At 39.9% G+C, this 21,112-nt stretch overlaps 1 protein-coding gene across 16 annotated transcripts in view; it reads left to right on the top strand.

The window, feature by feature from the left end:
* Positions 1-21,112, top strand: part of PTPRD (protein tyrosine phosphatase receptor type D) — a 2,140,456-nt gene that overhangs the window by 476,268 nt on the left and 1,643,076 nt on the right. For all 16 annotated transcript variants that reach the window (XM_061629619.1, XM_061629614.1, XM_061629634.1 and 13 more), the window contains one exon: positions 2,664-2,736. The gene's annotated coding sequence lies outside the window, so the exon portion shown is untranslated. The remainder of the gene's footprint in view (positions 1-2,663; positions 2,737-21,112) is intronic.

Raw genomic sequence — 21,112 nt, 5'->3', positions numbered from 1 at the left:
TGTTTTCTCTCTCACTTTTTTGTATTCTGCAACACTTGGGGTTTCCTCTTGCCCACTAATACTCCTTATTATGTGTGGTATGGATGGTGATACCATGGCTACATAAGCAACAACACTTCCAGCCTGAGCTTCAGAAATAGAGGGAATTACACTCTGACCAGTTTAAGTGGTTAGTATTTAAATCTGATTGGAAACTGTTCAATTTGATACAAGGTGGCTATTAAGCATGACCTAAAAGCTGCAATTCCAAGCATACTTACTTGGAAGTAATTCCCATAGCAGTCAATAGGATTTACTTCTGGGAGTATAGAATCAATCCGCAAGAGTCTCCCAGTAGACACCATACATGTAAGCACATGGCTTTTCCCCAAGAATCTTGGGGACTGTAGTTTACTCCTCACAGAGCTACAATTCCCAGCACCCGTAACAAACTACAGTTCCCAGGATTCTTTTTTGGGGTGGTGGTGGAAATGTGCTTTAAATCTGTCATGTGTATGCAACTTTGGTGAGATAATAGCTGAAGGTAATCAGCCCAAAATGATAACAAATAATCAGTAGGCATTCCCAAAAGACATTCAAACAGTGGGTAAAAAAAAGTGAGAATTACAGAGGCAAACACAGAATGCAGTTAAGCAATAAAGTAATCCAAGAGAGAGGAGACACCTTTGTCTCTGCTCTCTCCCTCCTGAGCCATGAGGGCAACTCCCAAACCTGAGTGTTGCGCCTCCAAGTTAGTTAGAATTAGGTATGCCTTTCCTATCTACTATGTATTTCTATAAATAAAATAGCTTTTCTTATTTTACTAAGTCTTAAGTCTCAGTGATCTCAGTGCAGGGTAAAAGCCTGCCACTTAGGTAAACGCACACATTGGCACACACACATCTCAGACTGTTGACAATCTTTGGTAATATCTATACAAATTTACATAACATGCATCACATGAACTCACATGATCTAGAGTTACCTTAGATCTTGCAACATTTGCAAATGAGAAGCAATAGGGTTTTATATTAGTTCTGATTGTCTATTGGGCTATCATAGGGTATGTATTTTTTGCCTTTTCTATGGCAAAAACTCCAACTTCAGTGGAATTTATGTGATGTGTTCTAATCATTTGAATTTGGCTAATGAATGCTTTATTCTTTCATCAGAACTTTAGCAGTAGTACTAAAATACTAATAAAAAAGGGAAAGAGAAAAATACTTTACATACATCATTCAGCTGTATTGTTAATTATAGATATAGATATAGATATAAAGGATAAACAGCATTTTGTCAAAAGTATTTTTGTCTACATTTTATACCTCTTCCTTGGTTTTCCAAGTTTGGCATGGAATGCTTGTCATACAGAATTAATTTGAAATGCTGCATTATCATAATCATCATCTTCAAAATAAAAAATAAATGTACTGCCTTCAAGTTGTTTCCAACTTATGGTGACCCTATGAATAGGGTTTTCATGAGAGGCAATGACTGGCCCAAGGTCACCCAGTGAGCTTCGTGGCTATGTGAGGATTCGAACCCTTCTACTACCCCCTGTGTGTGTGTGTTTAGTTTTAATATTGTTTTAGGCTACTTAGATGTGAAGCAGCCAAGGCCAGCACCTTGTAGGCATTTTTTTAAAAAAAGTAACTGAAATGTAATTGTAGTGATTACTTTTGAGAAAAAGTAAAGTAATCAGTTACTTTCAGAGCAATTGCAATTGTAACTGTAATTACTACTTTTTTGGCCAAGTAATTGTAACTGTAATTTATTACTTTTTAAAAGTAATCTTCCAAGCTCTGCTCCCCACCCTTCATTTCCTTGTCATGGCATTGGTACAGTGCATGAGTTCTCTTGTTATCCACAAGCTACATGAAAAAATAGGAATTCAGTTAATAGCTGAGCACATGGGATTTCAGTCTAGTCTAGCTGCTTAGTTCATGAAAATATTATCATGCTACTTTAATGTGATGCAGACTTTAAATTTGTCCTTGTACTTCATTATTTAATTTTAATCTGATCCTTAGCTGAGAATAAGAAGTTCAGATCTGGTTTAATTTATTCTAAATCCTGTTCACATCTTATACAAATGTCTGAAGTGTTCTAATTTTAGTTATATATGGAAAATATTAAGTAATGGCACTAGGATGTACAGCCATATGGTAGTGTTTGACAATGAAGAGCAGTAGATTAGCTTGTGGGCTGCTCGCTTCACTAATAGGAAGAATATCGTCATTCTTTTACCAACCATTAAGGTAATTTACCAGGCTGATTAACATCATGCCTGCATAAGCAAAAAGGGCATTGGAAATAACTCCTGGGTGTTTGCTAATATAGAAATATAGGTATGGCTGAGAAACTTTTTGACATTAGAAAATGCAGGTTGCGGAACTATTTTTAGTAGGACAGTTTGTCAGAAGTGATCATAGATGGGCATAACCATTAATTATATAACTGTAACATGAATATTTTAATTAGAAAATGTGCTGTGAATCATGTAACATTATATATATATATACGTGACTTTTATGTTCTACAAACTGCACAATTTTGCATGGTAGCTTCTGTATAAATTCTCCTTTATGATGCTAATATATATGTTCTGTTCATGTGCATTGTTAGCTTTCTTCATATTTGGTGGTTATAAATGTAAATTATACCGTTTTGAACTCTTTTAACAGGGAAATTTTGAGGAGTCTTGCATTCCTAATCCTCCAGTCACTCATATCTTTTGAGACTGAAAACTGAAAATTGGTAAGTTTATTTATTTATTATTTAAAGTATCTTCACCTCATTCATCAACCCAAAAGGGTCCCAGAGTGGCTTACAAAGATCAGCAGTAAGATGGTCCCTGTCCTCTGGCTTACAATTGAAGAGGATTGGCATGAAGGAGAAAAAACTGTTTTGGGAAGGCAGAGTGTTTAAGACTTACAGAAGAGTGGATTTTTATACCCTTTCCTTGTAGGTATAGTAGGAATTCTAAACTACATTCGTGTTGGTGACTATGGAACCAGGAGGGTGTTAGTTAAGTACAATTTTGTTAGTATGAAGAAGAGGCAGCTCCTCTTTCAAAACCAGAGCTTGGAAAAGTTACTTTTTTGAACTACAGCTGTAGTTCAAAAAAGTAACTTTTCCAAGCTCTGTTCAAAACTAGTAGGCATAATTAGTAATTCCAAACAATTAAAATACCACACATTTAATATTTCTTGCTGTAATGCTTATCTGTTAGAATATTAAAGTAGTTTTCTCTGTAGGTTCACCATCTATGAGACTAGATAGTGAGAAGTTCCTGCTTGTACTTATTCTAGCCATTAGAGAATCATTTAATTACTCCAACCAATGTACCTGACAAATGAAATGTTATTTCTTGCCTTCCCATAATTGGAAACTAAAACTGATTATAGTATTTTCTGGTCAGATGCAAAAGATATAGACCAAAAATTGGTATCACGTAAGGTGCCAAAAGTTCATTATGATGTTTTGAAAGGTGTATGTCTCTGCATTGTTTTTTCATGGGATAGTCCATTCTGACTGGTTGCTTAAGCTTTTTATGATGTCATCAAGATGACCAAAGTCATCTTTGTTCTACCTTTTCTAATTTAAGCTCTAATGTGTGAATGAATTTAAAATGTTAAAACTGTGTTGGAAAGCTAATGAATTCTGTCACATTATTCATTGTAATAACGACCTTATCCATTACTGTTTTTGTGGTACAAGACATATAAGCAAAGTTAAATTTTCTTCATTTTTATATGGCTGGCTTCATATGATACATTACTTAATCCAGAATTACACCTAAACTGTATTAGGTAATTGTAGGGTACTCTTTTACCTTACCAACAAGCCATAGCATGAATAAATTAACTTTGATATGCCATAGTTAGACACATTTGAGCATATCCCTTTTTATGTTATTTTACCTAATATATAGTTAGTAGTTTTGGGAGTTAAAGCAACTGTTCAAAGGCTTTCTTCTTCATCATAAGACATTGACCAATAAAAAGGCTTTGAAATTAATAAAAATAAATTTGACACAGGTTTCTAGGATGAATATGAGAGAAATAAAATTTTCTAGGTTAGATTCTCTATAGAAACAGTAAGAAAGAAGCAAAGTAAGAACACCAACAAATATACAAAAAACATAATTCTCTATGTTTGGAGATGCAGTCCTGATTGCAGGTATTGCCATCACTCCCCATATCCTTAGAGGCACATGTTACCAAATTCTTCCAAGCTACACAGGAAGTGGATTGGACTGTGAAAGACCAACCCAAATTGCGTTTGTGTTTTGACAAATTTGTAGGGCAGTCCAATATCTCAGAGAGGAGGTCAGGTCTCCTGCTCCCCTGGTGCATTCACTATAGCTGCCCAATTTCCCTGCTTTTTAAAGTTTGATAGAAATATCTGTTGGCTATAGGTACATTCTTAAACCGCAAGGCTTTTCGCCTATTAGTGAATAAAAATATCTGTTGGCTATAGGTATGTTCTTAAACTGCAAGGCTTTTTGCCTTTTATTGATTTACTTTAAAAGCCACCATAAGATTCCTACATCCCTAATGCAACCTAATTTTTTTTAAAAAATGTATATGAATTAATTAATATGAGATAACAGGAAGAAAGTGGTGTAGCTTTCTTTTCTTTTCTTGGTAGAGGCAATAAGAAAATTTGCAAATACCAATAAACTCAATTACAAGCAAGTAGTTTATGTTTCCCCTATGCTTATGCTAATGAATTAAGAGACATAAAAATAATTAATGGCAAAGGCGAATCAATTTTCTTTCTTCTTTAAATTGTTCATTGGCTTCCTATCAGGGAAATATCAGTTACATAGCAGAAGCACCAGATTTGTTCATTTATTTACATAATAAATCAAATTAATGTTTTCACTGGGTTGTATCCAGTGGTGGCTTTGCCCTAGTGAAAGTGGATCCACTCATGCAAGACTTGATTTTTGCTGATCCCTGTTATGCATTGCAGCCCCCCATGCTCCCAAAAGCTTCTCCCCAACACTTCTCTTGAGTGTTTTGAACAGTATGGGAAATGGCATAGAGGGCTGCAATTTGTAATGAGGATTGGTGGAAATGGGGTGCTTCGTTTTGTCCTAGCAGAAATGTTTCTACCAGTGCAAAGTTGTCATTGGGTATTGTCTACTGTGAAAAAGCAACAAATTTGCACTGTATCTGTGAATATAGTACAAATTTAGGGATGTCTTCTTAGGCCTGCTTATAAACTATTTCTGAATGGTTGCTTAATTTAAATTAGCCACACTAATTTAAATCAGCTTAGTTGATTGCAGTCCATAAAAGTGATACCCTGCACTATATATGAAAGCATAAGAAGAGCAGGCAAAGGAACAGCTTGTTCTCAACTCTGGGTTGCCATCAGAATAAGCTAAAATTAAAAACAAGATGTATTTTATATAATTAGGGATGACTTTGAACTAATTTACATGAAGTTGAAGGTGGCAGTATTCTGAATAAATCTACTTTAGTAGTGCCATTATTCTCATTTAAAAGGCCAGGCCTACTGTGCATTCATCACTGCAGGTTTTTTTGGAGAAGTGGGGAATGGTAAAACTGTTAGTCCTATCTGGAGTAGGTATGGGGGAGAAATTCATTTCAGATTGCATTTAAAGGTGACCTTAACCTAATTGACACTTTCTGAAACATTGCATGATCCAAATCACAGCCATCTTTTGAGATTCTCACTTCTGCAAACATCAGTGCATTTCTGCAGCCAAATGATGTGTACAAAAATACATATACGATTGTGCATAAAATACATACATTAGTGAAATACATAAAAATGCATTATATTAGGCAAAGTTGCACACAAAAATGTGTGTGTGTGAGGAGAAATTTGCACCAAAATACTGGTGTATTTCCATGAGGACGTTTGCTTGTCTGTTTGTTTTTAAATGTAAATTGGTTTATCTGAACTTAAAACTGAGAGAAACCAAAAATGCCAGATTTGCCCATCCTTAATCTGGACTAAGGTAGTTTTGAATGAAGTGTGCCTAATGAAGCACAGTATTGCTAAGTGTTGTGCACACCCCAGTCTTTGAGAGTGTGAGACTTCCAGGGGTCCATGTGCTTAACCAAGGTTTGCTTTCCTTGAAATGAAGGTCAAGGAAACTGTGGTATCTTTATGAAATATGGTTTATTTACATATATATACAACCTGAGTGTAAGATGGAGGGGTTCTTAGTATTAACACTCCAACAAATCTTGCTTCCCGATTAGGTTTCTAGGGGACTCCCCAAAGCCATGGCTCGGATTCAGCACAGAGAGCAAGCTTCTCTGTGTCTTTTCCCAGCATAGTTTCCTCACATCATTAATATGCCCCAGAAAAATCAAGCAGGATCAAACTTAGGGTGGCAGTGCTATGAAACATCTGGAAGATGGGGATATAAGCAGGGACCAGATACTCACAAATTACAGTCAATCGGGCTGTACTAATTGTGTCATCCCACTAATAGCTCTTTGATCCAGGAGAGACTCCCGTGAGCCCAAAGGGAATGTAGTGTTATTTGCAAAAATCCCTTTTCTCCTGCAGCTCTCACACTATGCTGTTCCAAAATGTCATCCAATCCTTTTAAACAGAGTTAAAGAGGAAGAGAAAGGTGAATTAACAAGAATCACCTCCTCTCTTTCTGCTCACAGAAGCATCCACTGGATCAAAAAACCTTCCATCAGTGGAAAGACTTTTAAGGCCTGTCCAGTGGTTTTCACTTTGCTTTGAAATATTGGTGAATACTACCCAAAGTTCAACTTCCTAAGCAATTGCATGACCCACCTCCTAGATAATACAACATGAAATGCAAATTAAATTTCTGACACAATTTCAAACTGGCTATTTTTCATATTACCCATCCTTGCTAAATCACGTTTTCAATGGCAAATAACAACAGTCCCATTTATGAGTAGCCTATATTGCAAGATTTGAACTGCAGTCACATAATTCCCAAATAGGATTGCTCAGATGGATGCGCAAAATCTGGATGCAGAATTTTTACCATATAATGTACCGCATATTGCAAGAACTGGGACCTCTGAATTTGCGCCAAAGAGAATTAGAACATGATGCGAGTAATGGAAGATTTAGTAAGTGTTCCACAGCACACAGCAAATTTCTCTGAGCTTTCCTATTTCAGATACACATTATCATTTCTGCATAAGGCAGTTGCAATAAAAAGACAATCTATGCTGACTATAAACTGTTTCAGTCTATCTGAGGCTGGTCATTTTATATGATCTTGCCATTATATGATCTGCCATGGCCTGAATTTGGTGTTGGGTACACCTCCACTGAAGTCTTTCCCTGCAGTTGTAAGTAACATGTTGACATAGTTAAGATCTTTGTAAAATGACAAATATCTGTCATCTCTTTTGCTTACTAAATACTGAACAGATTCTTCATGACCCAGCACGCCTCCTCTGTGTTCTATTTTGACTTTGCAATAGTGTAAGCAACTTTGCTTTACTCCCACTGTTTTTTGCTTAAATATTTATCTGCAGTAATAACAATAATTATAAATTATTAAGCCAGCATCTGTTTAGAAGACTTTTTGTTGTTGCTGACACATTCAATTAAAGATATTGCTAGCTAAACCAATCAGAACAACAGGTAGCTTGGAAAAGGTCAGTGCCAAATAATTGTTTCCCATAATAATTTCCCAAGCTATTAAGTCTGTAAAATTATGGGATTCACTTTCAAATGAAAATTAAATTATGGAATATAGTGCCCTGATCAGTTTATGAGCACTCTGGAGCATGAAGTGCAACTTCTCTTCCAGGAAAAGCCTCATGCTAATAATGTCTATATACAAAACAGCTAGACCTTAGATTCAAACAGAATTCTGAAGATAAAAAGTGGGTAATCTCTCATTTTTAATAATTGTTGATTATCTCCTGGAGACCTTAGCATCTCAATTAACAGCTATTGCACAATTTTAATTTACAGCCTTGGGTTGTTGTTTTTTTAAAAGAACTTTCCATTTTCTCATCTGCTTGGTTAGTAGTGACTTAAGTCCAAATAAAGGGGGAAAATGTAACAATGAAAAGAAGATTTTTATGGCACCAGAAACTCTTGCATTTTTAGAACTAAAATTTTTCCCTCTTTTAAAGTGGATGGTATTGTCAGAATGTCATGAAACTATAGAACCAAAAACTGAAACACAGTTTGAAATATGGGTCAGAATCAGAACTCTTAAGACATTGTTGATATATAGAGGTGTTCACATTCATATTTTACATTCTTCAATTTAATGCAGTATTGTTTTAGTTGAATTTTTCCATGTTAATATGCACACTACTGAATAATGAGAGTTCTATTTCTATTTCAAGGGATACTGAAGGTGAAAGAGTTTGCCTGTATTCTACTGATACAGGAAGACATTAATCTAGTCTTCCATAGAACCTGGATATTACTGCAGGTCAATTTCTTGTTTCTTACTACCTATATTAAAGAAATAAGATAACATTCTGCGCTCTCTCTATAGCAGTACCTTTAAGACTTAGGCTGTAATCCTGTGATGCCTAGGAGGGGGATCCATGAACCAGAGGGTACAATAGATCTCCCTCTCCAATTCAGAAGAGGATATATGATATCAAATCCTTCCTCCCAACCAATGTAGACATCCATAGCTCTGGCCTGACAAATGTAGGGAGCTCTGACATCAGAAAGGGCCTTTGTCAAAGGCAATTGAAGGTGTGTGTGTCAGGATAGGACTCAATGGCGGCCGGTGCTCACTAAACCTGACTGCTATGGATGCTATGGGTGCATGGCCAATGCGGTCACAGCCAGGTCTGTCCTCCCCCGACTTCCTCCCTTGCAAACATATTGTGGACACTTAAGCATTGCAGTTTTACAGATAGCACCTAACTAAACTGTAAAGTGGTTCAGAAGGGGTCCCTGCTGTCACAGTAGATTCTCAGCTGGGAGAAAATTTGTGTGGCCTCCACCTGTTCTGGTTGTTTCCCTATCCTCTTTTTCAAAGAAACAATGGACACTTAAACATTTCATGCTCAGCACCTAACAGAGCTTTAATCCTATGCTTGCTCTCATGAGTATGCACACAGTTAAGTTGTATCTCCTCAGCAGTGGAAAGAAACCTAGATATCTGTTCATTCAGTAATGCTCTCCCAGCCCTGTTTAAAAACACACACACAAAGTGAGTGAGTTGCTGGAAACTCACATTTAGAAGGTACTACAAAAGGCTTTAGTCCTATGCTTGCTCTCATGAGTAATCCCCACAGAACACAGTATTTATTTATTTATTTATTTTTATTTATTTAATAAAAACAGTGGAGGTTTACTTACTTCTGAATAAGATGAAGATGGTTGTGTTAGTAACCAGCAGTGCTTGGAAAGTTCATTTTTAAAAAGGAGCAAAATAGTTCAGTTCAAGTTCATCAAAATGCACTTTCAATTCATAATCATTTCTGCCTGCCACACATAAGGCACAACAGCGTTGCTCTCCCCCAGTGTGAACCATGCAAGCAACTCTGATGAAGAGTAAAAATGAAAAAACACATTTGGGCAACTTGCTAATTAAAGCATATTTAAAATGAGCATCTGTAATTGTATAAATGTAACGGTTAGAGTGTTGGACTAGGACTTGGAAGACCAGGGTTCAATTCTACAGCCACTTAAATGAACACAGTGGAGCTTACTTCTAAGTAAAATGAATACAGATGGAGTCCGATTTCGCAAAATTTGGACTTGGGATTGAACTTCCTGATCATACATATGTCTGTTCTGATTGTAGATCGATCCTGAAGGGTTCTAGTTTCCATGGTTTTTCCCTGTTACCGGAATTTTCTCTATAGCGAACTCAGAAAGCTTCAGTGAGATATTCCTCTAATTCTCCCTCTACTTTATCTCTGAAACTTGGGGAAGGCAGAAGTGCAATGCCCTCGTCCAATGCAATTGCTAAAGGACATCCCCCCCAGCCTCCTGCCTGCCTTCCTCCCTCGGTAACAGTGAGAGAGAAGCTGGGGAGTTTGGGGCGGTGCTCCGCGTACATGCAAGACTTTCTCTCTTTTGCCCTTTCCCAATAGGAGATACTAACAGCAAGCTAATTGACAGGAAATGGGAAAGAGGGACAGAGATTGAGGCTTGCTTGCTTGCAAGAAAGAGAGATGCTTGCTTGCTAGCACTCCATGAGCAAAGTCTTTTCCTCAAGCAACACTTTAATCGAACCAGATTAAAGCAGCACTTAGCAGAAATGAAGAAAAATGGGATGGGACTGCATTCCAGTTTGTAAGAAATGCAGTCAGATTGGGGCCAGCTAGCTAGCCACAACCCTAAAAATGAATAGGATTATGTTAGTTACTACAGCTAAATCATACCTCCTCAGTATGGACTGCCTTCAAGTCGATTCCGACTCATGGCAACCCTATAAATAGGGTTTTCATGGTGTGCTGCTATTGCTCAAAGAAAAAGATATGGCAGGTGGTAAAAACAAGAAGCCAAAATGTTAGAAAAAGGAGTCTTTCATACCGTATGATCAGTTCTGTAGCAGGAAGTTCCACAAATTCCTCCAGGAAGCTACTGGTGTGGGGACTCAGATATTCACACAAGTATCTGTATGTTTCTTAGTTTTTATTAAACCAGGGACTTGCTCAACTCAAAATTACTTCTCCGTTTGATCAACCACATATACACAGGTTCCACCTCCTTATTCAAAGTGAAATTGGGTCTGGAAGCGTGTGATAACCCCACACATACCCTGCTAAGTGGATTGCCAGGATGTGTGTTTTCAACTACTCTCCTGCTCTCTTCCACACCCCACACCGCATTGTGAAAGATAGTCCTGGACTCAGAAAGAAAATAAACATCTGGTCCTCTTGAAAGTATTGCTAAGCTTTTTGTTTTAATTAAAATACAAGTTTTTGCTCTTATCACTAATGGGAGTTTTAAATTTTAATTGTTTTATATACTGTTTTATCTTGTACGTCGCCCAGAGTGGCTGGACAACCAGCCAGATGGGCGACTAACAAATTTAATAATAAATAAATAAAAATAAATAAATAAAAAATTATCTCGCACAAGCGCATATCAAATATTCAGATACTTCAATACATAAAAATAAATGTTAAAGGTCCAGTCCAGTCCAGTCCATTCTTGGGGCAGTTTGCCACCATGAATCTCCTCTCCCTCTCACCCTGAAAATAATAAAGGTCCAGTCCAGATATAGCCCATGAAGAAGCCAGATTCTCCTCCACCCATCCATCCCACACACACACTTATGATGCCAGGCAAACAGTTTTTAGATGCAGATTGCCACCAATAATGTTCTCTTCCCCCCATCCTGACAATAAAAAGGCCCAGTCTGGCCCATGAAGAAACCAAACTCTCCCCCATGCATTATGGCCATCCAAACATTTTTAGAGGCAGTTTCCAATAAAGAATCCCCTATCTTGTCTTCCTCCCTACAATAAATAGGACGCAGTCCGGCCTGTGAAAAGATCAGATTCTACTCACAACACAATGCAACACACATACACACACCCCTTATGATGCTAGCCAAACATTTTGGAGGACAGTTTGCCAGACAGGATCTCCCCTTCCCCCCATCCTTACAATAAAAAAGATCCAGTCTGGCCCATGAAGAAACCAGATTCCCCTTTCCCCCATTATGATGCCAGCCAAACATTTTCAGGGGCTGTTTGCCACCAAAAATCCCATTTCCTGTCTCTCCCCTCTATAATAAATAGGGCCAGACTGGCCTATAATGAAGGAGGGGAAAGTAATTCAGCCTCACAGAAGAATAACAAGCAGTTTGCAAATGCATGCATCTGATTGGCTCAGATTGAAATACATACCTCTGAGCATTGGGGAGGCTCTTCATAGTCTTGCCCTAATGCTATGGAATTTCCAATGTATTTCTGAGGGACTCCCCCTGATTGGTTAGAGCATATTATATGGGAAACAAAATCAAAATGGAGATCCTGGAGGTGCTGAGGGAACACCTGCCCTCCCTAAGCCACCTCTACTGGAATTTATTGTTATTATTATCACCGGAGACAGGGATGGAACCACAGCAATGATTGTGATTGGCTGTGTTATCCAAACATGATTAGCCAGAACAAAAAAAGGACAGAAACAAGTCCAGAGTGTCTCTAAATGTGAGGTACTGTATTGAATATGAATGTAAGGAACAGAGAAAGGACACAGGGATATAGGTAATATATTTAATATGAATGTAAGGAACAGAGAAGGGACTGGGCTATAAATGTGGGGCTTTAGGGTGGGCAGTGCCCTACCTGCCCTTAGTGAGGGGCATCCACTGGTAGGACTGGGAAACGAATTGAATTCAAAGGATCCAAAACTTTGTCAGCCACCTGACACAATTTCAAACTGGGGGATTTGTAGCCAGATCAGGAACTGGTATAAATCTCTTCCATGAATGTCCCTCTCATTGTTTCCAGTGGTAGGGGAACTGTTATAAATTGGGGGGCTGAGGGACAATACAAGGATGGAGGAGTGCAAGAGTACTTTTTCAGTCTCATTTCTGCCCTGCCAGCAAGAGCCCAGCAGGACTTTGGATGAAGTGGTTTAATTGCCTGTGGTCTATTTTTTTTCTTAATAGAGCACGAATTTCTACAGCTACACCCTCCTGTGTCAGATGCTACATTGTAATCTAGGGCAGACATCAAGCTCCTCCCCCTTTTCTTTTTACTAGCACTCCAGATACTACTAACAAGAACCAGCCACAAAATAGTGTTTGGGGGGGGATCATTTCGATTAAGTTGAAAAATCCCTGGATGGTATCCAGCCAAACAGTTCTGCTAGCTCAAGGAGTTTTAGTTGTTCAATGGAACTTCCCCAGCCTCTCTTTTCCCCATGCACCCCCCTGTGTGATCTGTAAATCTATTCTGGGCAGTTGGGGAACACCTCCCCAGAACAGAATTAAAGGTCACACAAGGACAAGAAAGGACAGGGACGTTCCATGCTGCGGCTAAACGTCTTTGTTCTAGTGGATCTGTTTAAATGGATACTCTCCTTTGATTTCAGATTTGGAAATTTTCATTTCATTTTCTGAGCTATAGAAGAATTTTTCAGAAATCATGCTTGATGTCCTGAAAAGTTCTTTTCTCTCTCAGAATGGTAAAATGAGGTTCTGCATATGTATAATACACCCAAGTGTAGCTGAGCAAACTAGCATTCTGAAGCAGGAAATTATTAGCTTGCTTTGTTCTACCCAGACAATGATGACAATGGTTGTCACTGGCACTATCACTACCAGTGGCTGGTTTGATAAGCTGTCAACAAGCAGCATCTTTGTTTTGTCTGGGCTGAGTCTCAATTTTTTTAGCCCTCATTCAGTATGTTATTAATTCTAAGTATCTGTTCAGGACACCCACAGCTACCCTGGAATCCAGTAAAAGGAAAGATACAGCTGGGTGTCATCCATAGTGATTAAATCATATATTAAAAAGGAGTTTCTAAAATTAATGGTAGAATTGGCACATCTACAATATATGTTACATATATGCATATTTTTTCTAAACTGTATCCAAAGCAACATACAGCTATACTCCCCCCCAAATTATAAAGTTAAAAATAATCATATGGTTACAAAATGAGCAGCATCAGAAATCAACAAACCATCAACTTTAGGTCAAAATGCCTAAAACAAAAGACAAATAACTGTCTTAAGCTGGCATCTCCTGGGCCTGTTTAGGGAGGGTTTTCCAAGAGAGAGCCACCAACACTGAAAATTCATTTTGGATATTTTAAAGTTATATTGGGAGGGAAGGTGTTGTGGGGCAGAACAGACCCACAGAACAAAAAAAAAAAAAAACCCACAAAAAAGAATAGGGTAAATCTATGCATTTCTAATTTATTGGGGTAATTGCAGTGTTGTCATGGAGATACATAATGTAATTAAAGCAACCTTTTTTGCAGTACAGAATATTGTTAAAAATGCACGCTCTTCACCTGCAATCCTAAAAAAACCTTACTGATTAGGAAGGTCCATTGAACATAGTAGATTTACTTTTGATCACACGTATAAATAATTTTAGGTTTTGATCCCTGTTTTGCTGGAGTCACTTTAGAGCAGTGGTTCTGGTACACAGTCTGAAAACCATTGACTTGGTAATATGAAGGCCACAATAAGTGCCACCATAGTGATTTATAAGTACTTCAAGCCTATCAGGCCCTTGTACTGGCTTTGGCCATGTATGAGGGAATGTAACTGTTGAGCTATTTTGTGTTGGTAACATGGGATTTGTTTTGGTTTAAATATGCCTGAAGCCTTATTATCCACTCCATGACTGATTGCCTTACTGGTTTACCCAGGACAGAGAATTGACTGATCCAGTAAAAACAAAATGTTCCAAAGGTTAGAGGGCTGTATAATGGAGGCAACCGGGAGGGAAAATCTATCCACTTGAAGGCAGTGGTGAAGTTAACAAGGAGGAAATCAGTTAGCTTGCCTCCCTTCCTTCTAGGGTTGCCAGGTTCATGGTCTGAGACTGATCCTGTATCTTTAGGAGAAGAGAAAGTCAGCCAAGTGCAGGTGTTCTTGCAACGCTGTAATGAGAAAAACCACAAGGTGGAATTCTCCCTCCCCCCTGCACAACTTTTAAAGATACAAAAGACCTCTTGGAGGCGCAACCAAGAGGCCTTCTGTATCTTTAAAAGTTGTGCAGGGGAAAGAGAGAATTCCACCTTGTGGTTTTTCTCATTACAGGGTTGCAAGAACACCTGCACTTGGCTGACTTTCTCTTCTCCTAAAGATACAGGATCAGTCTCAGGCCATGAACCTGGCAACCCTACTTCCTTCTCATGGTGCAGGCTACAGTTCCTGCTGTTATAATGGGTAAATTCATTGTGTTTTACTATGGTTCATTCATATCTTGTTATAACTGAAACAGTTAAGGTAGAGCAGGTTCTTCTTATAACTGAAACAGTTAAGGTAGAGCAGGTATAGATCTGGTCCAGCCCAATTTAAAGAATCAGTGTCACACTAATATTCTAATTCTCTATTTTATGTGATCAACCATACATGGAAGTGGTTATGAAGCAATATCCCCCCCTCCCTGAAGTAAGCACTTTTGAAAATCCCAGTTAGGTAAACTATGAAGGGCAAAGTTCATTGTGGTTTTCATAATATGGAACAGAAGACTGCTTTTATTCCCAAGGACAAGAAAATTGGAAACAAGTTAACTGTATTCAACTCAACGAAGCAATCCTTTGCAATTATATGCCTCTGTGGTGGTGTGAGCTCCTGCCTTCAGGATGTGAAATCAAAGCTAACAGCTTGAAACACTGCCACTGATCAGCTAGTCTTCTCTTCCAAAAGAAAAAAAACCCTTGTAATCTATATTTTCCTGTCAATTATTCACTGATTTCTTTACCATTTCTTTTGTAAAATATACTATTACTAACTCCCACCCTATTCCTCAATATATAATATAAAATCAAAGCCTTATAATGTTGTTTAACATTATTATTTGTAGGTTTACAAATCATCAAGATAAAAAATTAGCTTCTTGGACTTTACAAAGGGACCATTATAGTATACTATTCTTCCATGGTAGTTTTAAGTGCATAAGAATAGCCTTGCTGGATCAGACCAAAGGCCTATCTAGTTCAGCATTCTGTTCCCAATAGTGGCCAGTTAGATTAGTAGCTAAAATAGTCTTATCTATGAATTTATCTAATCCATTTTTAAAGCTGTCCAAGTTGGCAGCTATTTGGCTACCAATCCAGGCTATATATTACCTTCAGTTTCAGATGCCGGATGCCTCTGAAGACAGTTGCTGGGGAATCCAAGTGGGAGAGTGTCATTGCATCCATCCCCTGCTTGTGTGCTTCCCATTGCCATCTTCATAGCAATATCATATGGGATGTTGTCAGATTTTGTATTCTTGTCATAACGTGTCCTAGTAGGAGAGGCACTGCGTTGGATCTCTAGGGTGGATAAGCAGATGTGGGGCAATTTGGTTCATCCCAAAGGGGGTTCCCCCTAAGGGTTCCTGGAAGGGACTGCATTCTGTTTGGAAGTGCAGCTCTAGGGCTGATGGTCCACAGCACTTCACCAGGCTGCCTGATGGGTACCTCCAGAATTGTTTCATACTGTGGTGGACTCTAACATATATCAGGTTAACCCCCATTTCCTGATGGACTTGGCAACTGGGTCAGGTGGAGCACATCACCTAGTAACCAAGCTGCTCAACAAATGGATCCATGCCCTAGGTCATGCCAATCTCTTCTGTGACCAAATAAAGTTGTGGTCTTCTTTCACCCAAACACAAGTCTGTTTTTTGCTACCTGACACCCTGTTGCGTCACTGTGCATGGGTCCACAACAATACCTGCCTACTTCAAAAGAAAAATGTTAAGGGTTTAATATTAAACATATTCCTTACTGATTGCTGAAACATATGGCCAACTGAATTTGGATCTCAGTAACCCTATTTTAAAGAATGAATGGTCCTTATTCCTTATTTGTAAATATTCCTTATTGGTAGAGATTTGTGGTACACCAGTAAAGGTTCATCAATCCATGTTTGTTCTGCAGGAAGACATCCTTGACTTACTTAAAAACAAATTATCAGAAGACGTGCATTCAGTGTTAGGGCCCAAGCCGGTGGAACTCCTTCCCAACTGACAGACACCCTCCGTGCTGAATTTCAGGCAGGCATTTTATGGCAGTGTTCAGGTTTCTGTTTGGTTTTTAAATGATTTTATTGTTTTGTTCTGTATGGTTTATTTTATGTACACCACTTAGAAATGCAAATAATTAAGTGGTATATATAGTAAATTCCTTAAATAAACAAACAAACTGGAACGCAGGATTATGGCGGAATTTATTTCTGAATAAATGCCATGCTGCAAAGATGACTCTGCTGCAATTCAACACCTTCCCCACTTTTTGAACAACATTGCCTCTCTGTTGCACAACTGAACTGCAAAAGGGTTAACAGGTGTACATCAATATAGCATCACCTATAGATTTGTGGATTGGCCCAGATAGGATACAATGGGATTGGAGTGTTGACCCTTAGGCTCACCTTTTCTGCCCACATAGGAGCTCAGAGAGATCAATTCTACGAGTTTGATCTTGTGCATGTTTAATGAAGTCCTGCTGAATTCAATAGGAATTTATGTGTGGATTACAGTCTAGGTTCCAGTTTGCATATTCAGCTAAAACGTTGTAATGGAGAAGCAGCATGAGCCTTTCCTTTCTACCATCCAGTTAACCTTCATTTGACTAAAACACCCTGCATGTGCAGTTGATCACCCTCTAACTCAGGGGTGACTAATCTTTTTTGGCTGGAGGGTCACAAATATAGTCAGCCACCACTCTGACTCTGACATTTAGACTCTGTTTCTGAAAGCCCCAACAGATAAAACTATTATATATTGCAGTTAACGCATTCAGGGAGTTTGTTTAAACATGTATTCATTATATTTTCAATATAAAGTAGTGTGTGAGATGCGTGTGGCGAACTAGTTTTCTTTATTTAACTTTTTCCCAGCATTGCACACAAATATATATTGCACTATAAGTATTTCATGAAACTGCTGAACCTGATGGCATCAGCCACTTCAAGAATGATCCAGTTCATAAAAGTGGGAGAAATATAGGTTGCTTGAGGTAACATAACTAGACCGACAGATTACATCAGAAAGAATATGATCATCTAACATTTGGAGTCAATTTATGTATGAGGATGTGGTTAAATATTAAAGATCATGCCATCAGAAACAACATTTTCCAGCTGTTGCTAGACCCTCTGCTAGCTGCACAGAAAGCTGGATTGCTCACCTACTTTTCAGTAAGATCTAAACTTTAGCCTGACAAGAAACAGTTGCTGAATACCCATCAGCAGCAAAGAGTACATTGTTAAAGTAGAGTAAATACAGAGACCCAGGGCCTGCAGGAGGAAGGGGACCACCACCGCCCAGGGAAGAAGGAGAGCCGTTTGCTGCTGCTGTCTGCCTGCGTGCTTGGTTGCTTGCTGCTGCTGCTGCTCGGCTACCACCACCACCCTCTCCCTGTTGGACTTCTGCTCTGCAGGGGTCATGCCTTGCAGGCCCAGGCCCACAGGCACTCAGCCAGCTGTTGCTGATATCGTCCACCTGTCCCTTCCCTGGAGGGGGTACATAAGCCGGCTGGCTGAGGTGGCTCCTGCTTTGCAGATTGCCTGGCTTTTTGTGGGTCTTGAAGCATGTGCCTGGGAGAGAGGACTCAGAGCCAAGTGGGGAGACTTGAGGGGCCCCCAATCAGTGTAGTGACGGGTTGAGGGAGATATGGCATTGTGAGGAGGACTTGCCAGGTAAGGGGAACGTGGCCCAGGCAGTTAACGACTGTGCCTTGTTCCGGTCCTCCCCACACCTGCAGGTTTGTTGGTTGCCCTATCAGCCAGCTCTCAGACCTCCGGATGCTGCTGCTAAATGCCAGATCCATGCACAATAAGGTATTAATGGTTTAATTGTGGATGAGGCAGCCGATCTGGCATGTATAACCGAGACCTGGGTGGGTGAGCAGGGAGAAGTCAGTCTCTCCCAACTATGCCCGCCAGGATAACTGGTTCAGCATCAGGGTAGACCTGAGGGTCAGGGAGGGGGATTTCTGTGGTCTATAGGAGCTCCATCTCCCTCTGCAAGCACCCTGTCCATGTAACTACTGATCTGGAGTGTTTGTACCTTGTGTTGGGTCAGCGGGACAGATTGGGGATTCTGTTGACGTACCGCCCATCCTGCTGCCCAACAGACTCCCTAGCTGAGCTGATGAAGATGGTCTCGGGTGTACTGTTGAGATCCCCCAGACTGTTGGTTCTGGGGGATGTCAACATCCATGCCGAGGCCACCTTATCCGGGGTGGCTCAGGATTTCATTGTCTCCATGACAACCATGGGACTGTCCCAATATGCCATTGGCCCAACACATGTAGCAGGCCATACTCTAGATTTGGTTTTTGCATCTAGACATGGGGATGGTGATCTGAATGTGGGGGGCCTTATATCAGTCCCTCTGTCATGGACATATCACTGCTTGCTGAAGTTTAGACTTACAGCGGCTTTTCCCCTTTGCAAGGGTGGGGGATCTATTAAGTTGGTCCGCCCCGAGAAACTAATGGATCCGGATGGCTTCCAAAGGGCTCTGGGGAGTTTTCTGACTGATAGGGCTGGCGCTCCTGTCGAAACCCTGGTTGACCTGTGGAATGTAGAAATGACCCGGGTGGTTGACACAATTGCTCCTGAGCACCCTCTCCTGTGTAGAGCACGTACGGCTCCATGGTATGCCCCAGAGCTGAGAGCGATTAAACAATACAGGAATACCCCGATTTATGTACCTTTGTTTAACGGACCCTCACAATTACGGACATGCTCCATACTCCACCATACCCTACTTAACATACTCATGCTTTGCAATTACGGACACTGATGGAACGCCCGAACTTGCATTCCACGTGCCACATGCGTTGCGAAGTGTCGTCTCCTGTAGCGTTTAGAGCGATCAGAGCGACTGCTGACCTGACCTGAAGGTTCTCGTTTACAGATCTTCTTTAAATTGTTTAAATTCTTTAAATTACTACAGTACAGTACTGTACTTTACCCTGTACAGTACAGAGCGATCGGAGCTCTGCATGCCCCAGCCTAGGTTGGTGGCAGCTGTGTGTGTGGGGGGGCACCTTGTGCTCTTTACAGTACTGTAGATCCCCTGATTTCACTTTATACCTCTCCATTGTCCTATTTTATACCTCTCCATTGTCCCCCATTGTCCCATGGTCCCATCTTCCTTTCCTGCTTTAATTGATTGTGATAAAAAAATTCTTTAGATCCCCCTGATTTCATTTTATACCTCTCCATTGTCCCATTTTATACCTCTCCATTGTCCCCCATTGTCCCCCATTGTCCCATCTTCTTTTCCTGCTTTAATTGATTGTGATAAAAAATAAAAAAATAAAAAAATTCTTTCGATCCCCCTGATTTCATTTTATACCTCTCAATTGTCCCATGTTCCTTTCCTGCTTTAATTGAATACTTTTCTCTCTGTCTCTGCTCATCATTAGTTCTGGCTTTTGCCACTGCTGGCTTGTGACTACCAATAGTGTGTGTGGGGTGTGTGTGTGTATTGGTACTGGTATCCCTTGCCTTCAGTACAGTACAGTAGTACAGTACTGTACAGTATTACAGTACATAATGGCAGATACAAAGAAAAGTAGTAAATTTTTATCTTAGATATGAAGCTTAAAATGATTAAACTGTCTGATGAAGGTGTTTCTCAAGCTGAGATAGGCTGAAGGCTAGGCTTCACTCGAACTACAGTTAACACGGTCATGAACAGCAAAGAAAAAATTCTTGCAGAAGTTAAGAGTGCTACGCCAGTGAACACAACAAAAATTAGAAAAAGGGATAGCGTTGTTGCAGACATGGAGAGACTCTTAATAGTTTGGATAGAAAATCAGACTGCATGCCAGGTTCCTGTAAGCCAGGCAATGATTCAAAGTAGGGCCTTAAGCCTATTCAATGACCTGAAGGCTAAGAAAGGTGAGGCAGCAAAGGATGCCGAATTTGTTGCAAGACGTGGATGGTTTGATAGGTTCTGTTCAACATCTACATGAAACCACTGGGTGCAGTCATCCGGAGCTTTGGAGCTTTGGAGTGCGTTGCCATCAGTATGCTGATGACACGCAGCTCTATTTCTCCTTTTCATCTTCTTCAGGTGAGGCTGTCAATGTGCTGAACCAGTGTCTGGCTGCGACAATGGACTGGATGAGGGCTAATCAACTGAGGCTCAATCCAGACAAGACTGAGATGCTGCTAGTGGGTGGTTCTTCCGACCGGATGATGGATGTTCAACCTGTCCTGGATGGGGTTGCACTCCCCCTGAAGGAGCAGGTTCATAGCTTGGGGGTTCTCCTAGAACCATCTCTGTCACTTGAGGCTCAGATAGCCTCGGTGGCACGGAGTGCCTTCTACCAACTTCGGTTGGTGGCCAAGCTATGCCCCTATCTGGACAGGGATAACCTGGCTTCAATTGTCCATGTTCTGGTAACCTCCAAGGTAGATTACTGCAATGCACTCTACGTGGGGCTGCCTTTGAAGACAGTTTGGAAACTGTAGCTTGTGCAAAATGCAGTGGCCAGATTGGTAACAGGGACC

Source organism: Rhineura floridana, chromosome 1 (assembly GCF_030035675.1).
Source record: "Rhineura floridana isolate rRhiFlo1 chromosome 1, rRhiFlo1.hap2, whole genome shotgun sequence".
NCBI classification, from domain to species: Eukaryota; Metazoa; Chordata; class Lepidosauria; order Squamata; family Rhineuridae; genus Rhineura; species Rhineura floridana.
Note: the sequence above shows the minus strand (reverse complement) of the source record. Positions and strands in the feature narration are given on the sequence as shown.